The sequence below is a fragment of the Triticum urartu genome, chromosome 5 (genome assembly GCF_003073215.2).
Source record: "Triticum urartu cultivar G1812 chromosome 5, Tu2.1, whole genome shotgun sequence".
NCBI lineage: Eukaryota > Viridiplantae > Streptophyta > Magnoliopsida > Poales > Poaceae > Triticum > Triticum urartu.
In genome coordinates this window covers 52,771,274-52,776,398 of record NC_053026.1, presented here as the reverse complement: position 1 = coordinate 52,776,398, position 5,125 = coordinate 52,771,274, and positions in this window count along the sequence as shown.

Genomic DNA, 5,125 nt, shown 5'->3' with positions numbered 1-5,125 from the left:
TGGTCATTATGACTCACTGGTTACCCGGCGGGCAGGTCAGATGGATGATAAGGCCCGAGGCCCAGAAGGCCGGTTCATACTATGGTGGGCCGGTTTAAGAGGAAAGGCGTGAGGAATATTTCCCTTACAAGGAGTCAAGACCCGGACTTGTATCCGGTTTGTATTAGAGAAAGACTAGTCCTAATCCTAATAGGACTCCACATGTAACCCGCCCCTTCAACATATATAAGGAGGGGCAGGGATCCCTAAAGAGGGAGGGAGAGGAAGAAACAATCTCTAGGGCTAGACACAAAGAGCCGGTTTACCGGCGACTCCCTCGTGGTCATAATGAGACCTAGCCTCAAACAACATGTAGGATTGTTACCGGATGATATTTCCCGGGGCCCGAAGCCGTCTAAATCCTTGCCCTGTGTTGCGTCTCTCGATTTCCGCTCAACCCCTCTCAAGTTACCACATAGATGCGTTGGCCTCGCGACTAAGTCCTGACACTAAGGACATCTGCCATGACAATTCTACGACAGTTGACGCCCACCGTGGGGCATGCATACGGTGATGTTGAGTTCTTGAAGGGCTTTCTTTCATGGATCCAGAAGTTCATAATTTTTCGGATGGAGAACATGCCTGCCGCATCCGCAGCGTTAGCTAAAGCAAAAGAAAGATCGAGAAAAACAAGGGTCATGTCTGTGCGCGTAGCCGCCGTTCAACGATCTGCCAAGGCACAGATCTCGCAAGACCGACAGAAGTTTGAAGCAATAGGTAGGCTGTTTCCGTTATGGTTGGATCAATCCCTCAATATGGCAGTCGTTCCGTGAGGTTTCTGGAGTTCTTTTCGAGACAAGTCCCGAGAAGATTCGCCGGGGCACTGCACATCGAATTGGCAAATCCAGTGGACGTCAACTAGTACTCCCACGATCGTAAAATCATCTGCAGTTACCCCTCAAAAAAAATCTGCAGTCCGAGTGAAGGCCGAAGCAAACCCAACCATCGATTCCCAAAAGTGGCTAGGCACGCAGGCTGGTCAAATCGACGCGGATGTGAATCCATCCAAAACCAACCACGACCTGTGGCTGGCCTCGTTCCACCTCCGGCTGGAATCCGCCTCCGCTGCTACCACTCCGAGCCGCCACTGTTAAAACGCCGGCTTCAAGCTACCAACCGTCGCGCCTGGTTGCTCCTCGACCTTGACCGTGCTTGTGTTGCGCCCGGTTCCTTCCACGGCGCCTCCAAGTCGCCTCGTCAGTCCGCTGCCCGTCGCCTCTGCCGGCTCGAGCCACCATCTCCGCCGCTCGTTTCGGCCCCCGTCGCCTTCATCAGCTTCTACTGCTTCGAAGTCGTCGCACCTCCGCCTTGAGCCGGCCGGCCTCCGCCGTCGCCATCTCGGCCTCACTCCGAGCCACCCCAGTTCTCCGCCGCACCGTGGGCTTGCCTTAGCGGCGACATGCTGCTGCCGCCTTGCTCCGCCACTGCCTCTAGTCATGGACCGCCTCTTTGAGTTGCCGTCGTCACCCCCGCGGTGCTCGCCTCACCCACGAGCCGTCGTCTGCCTTCGAGCTGCTATCTCCACGACCCTGCTGTCGAATAGCCCGCGCCGGGTCACTGGCCTCGCTTCAGGCCACCAGCCACTAGCGCCGGCTCACCTCGTGCCTGTCAAGTCGCCGCCCGTTGCGGCATACACCATCCGGGTCGTTCTCAGAGACCAAATTTCAAGAGCTGAGGGCCTTGCAAGAGCAAAAGGGAGCAGTTCTGAGCCCTGACAGTGTTTTTGTTGGTGGATACTGCTTGAAAGCTTCACCCTGATGCAACCATTGTTGATAGCGGCCAGAAGCAGTAACTAGGGAATGAGTGCCTCTGGTTTCCAAGATAAACTTATAAGAGGTGGATCATGGCACAATAGTTTAGCACACATGGTTTTCTTGCTGGCCACGACCTGGGCTCCCCTCGCCGGCGCTTCACCACCGTTTTGTGCGGCCGTCTCCAGACGCCGCCGCGTTAACCCGCCCTGGACTCCTCTAAGCAGCATCTGTCGTTGTGGCCACAAGCCGACATAGCGGCTCTGACACGGAGTCAATGGCAACTTGAGTCGAGGCCGAGGCAGAGTCGGGCGGATCCGCGGAGGTGAAACAGCGATGAAGTTGCCGGCTACTACTGTTCGATACTGGCCTCTGAATTATGGCCCGTCGTCGTCAAGTCGCCACCGATTCGGCATTATGTATACATGCCCCGGTTCAACATAGCAGAGCCGATATCAAGCAACGGATGCATCGTTTGACCAAGTCAAAATTTTACTACAACTTGGACGATGTATTGTGTGTGTGTTCTTTCAGTGACTTCTTGGCCCTTACCGGCGTTGCTTTCACAGCCACCCGCCTCTGCTGCTGAGGCTCTGCGTCGAGTCATTGATGCCATCCTGTGCCGGGCCGTTCCACGGCTAAATCGGCACCGGCTCGCTACTGTTGCTCCCACTAGCCGCTTGCATCAGTGAAGGAAAAATTGAAAGTGGGAGCGATTCATTGCTTTTGTTAGCAGGATTATTGTAAACTTTGGACTTAGAGAAGTGGCGTTATGGAGTTAAAAAAGATCAGCTTTGGTTGAGACTCTAGAGTATGGGTCGATGTTGCGATGATTTGCTATTGGAAGAAAGTTGTCTGGTTCAGTACATGAAACAGAATCATCTTATTTTGAGCACTTTGAGGGGGTACAACGCCCCCATATGCTACGCATGTGAGTAACATGCTACTGCAAAAGGAGGAACATGCACGTCCAAACTTTAAAGGGCAAGTGGTACCCTGTTGAAGATGGTACAACAATTACATGCAACCGCTGATCGTCAAAAGGTTACATTAGATGTATCATACCACCGCCGGTTTGTCTACGAGAGTTATGTGCAGACCAACGGAGACAAAACAGGTTATATCCATCCAAGTTTATTTTATTAAACATATTGTTTTCATCAAAAAACAATTACTTTGGTCTGTATATTTTAATGTGCAGCAAAGGTGGTGCCATGTTGTGCCTATGAAGTGTACGTCAGCACCATCACGCACCCGCGTCTACGCCCGCTTACTGATGGAACAAGTGTGCGCAAGTCGTCGCTTGTGCAGCTTAATCTACATCAACCCGACGGAGCCGCGTTGAGCCGCCCTTGCCGTTTTGAGCCGCCGGGGTTATATTAAGCCGCTGGTCTGCCTGAGCCACCTCTGTCGCGATAAACGGATCATCCATCGTCCAAACAAATCAGGTGATATCCATCCAAATTTGATTTATTAGCACATGTTGTTTTTGTCAAAGAACAAGTTTATCTTTGCCTTGGTCTGCAATATTGTTTATGCAGGGCAATTATTTATGACAAAAAGTGATATTATACCGCGGAGATGGAGGCACGCCAACATCTTTCGGCCCAGGTGGTCGTCGTTATTCAACGAACAACCGCACCGGCTTACAGCGTCGTGGCCGTCTCTCGCGACCGCACCGGTTTACAACACCACGGCTGACTCTCCCGTCCACACCGGTTTAAAACGCCACGGCCGAAAAATCTGTCAGCACCCGCGGCCGACTCGGCCGCGATTGTTTTCAGTTTCACCACAGTGATCATCAACTCCGCGGTGATAATTGCTTACCTGACGCATCAGGTGAAATCCATCCAGCATATTTTTATAAATTATATATTGCTTTCTTTAAAAGAGCAATTACTCCAGTTTGCAAGTTGTCCCATGCAAGATTCAAACCGGTCTATACCATGGTTAATTATGAAGAATCTCAAGCCAACTCCTCAAGTCGCCTTGAGACTCGGAGGCTACAATGATATGACTCAGCAAAAGTTGCCGGCTTTTCAGTGAAGTCAAGAACCCCAGGACGCTGGAGGGAAAGATAACCCGGTCCCGGAGGCTACTACCATATGGATGAAAATTTAAGGCCCGTCAGAAAATTTCCGGTTCAAAATGAAGAATGCCGGTTTAAAATCCGGTTCAAGGGAAATCTGTTCTCCCACAAAGCTCAGAAGCTCTCAAATCCGGTTTAAAAATTTCCGGTTCAAAAAGGAATTAACTTCTCGAAAGGCCGTCAGAAAATTTCCGGCTGAAAATGAAGATTCCGGTTTACAATCCGGTTCAAGGGAAAGATATCTCCCACAAAGCTTTGAAGCTCTCAATATCCGGTTTAAGAACTCCTGGTTCAAGAAGAATTTATCTCTTGCAAAAAGTTAAAGGTGGCCGAAGAGGACCTGCTGCCATGATGCGCGGTTCAAACATGGGTATCCTGCCTTATTGGCTTATCATATTATTGATCACTTGGGGGCTTGGTCGTATCCGAACCATAGCTACACCTCTTGATCGGCGCAATGCCACAACATCACTTGGGGGCTTGGTCGTATCCGAACCATAGCTACACCTCTTGATCGGCGTAATGCCACAACATCACTTGGGGGCTTGGTCGTATCCGAACCATCGTCACACCTCTTGATCGGCTCAAAGCCAAATCAATCCGGGGCCAAAGAGAGTGTTGTAAAACAACAACTCAAACATAGGCACCCACTGAGCACAGCTCAAAACGTTACTTGGGGATTCTTTGCTATCGAAATGAACTTAGAATCTACACTTGTAATGGGCTATCAAGCCATGGTTTGGAAGCCTGGTGTATACACATAAAACCCCGGTTTATCCTGCCTCTTTAAGTAAGTCACTCCGTCCAGGTAAACCTGGTATGACCCATCGAACGTTTCACAAGTCAATCCCATGGACCCTGAACTTGTTAAAGTTAAATCGGTGATTGGTTAAAGATTGAGGTCCATCTTAAAAAGGCTTTGCAAAATGGTTTAACTCAGCCGCCTGGCAGCCCATGAAAAGCCTCGATTTAGGGCCTGGCAGCCCATGAAAAGCCTTGCATATTTCTGTTGTTTTTGCTGTTTTCATGATAAGGGATTTATAAACATTTTTCTGACAAACCGGTGTTCATTATAAACCAGCATGACTTTCAGCGCTTCATTGTTAGTACATGATTAGATTCTAAACTGGTAGCGCATTGCTCCGGACTGATCTTGACTAGATGTCACCAACCTTATATGAACAAATCAACGGCTTTTTAGCCCAATATGCTTTCTACATGAACCGGCAAGAGGGCCAGGAATTAT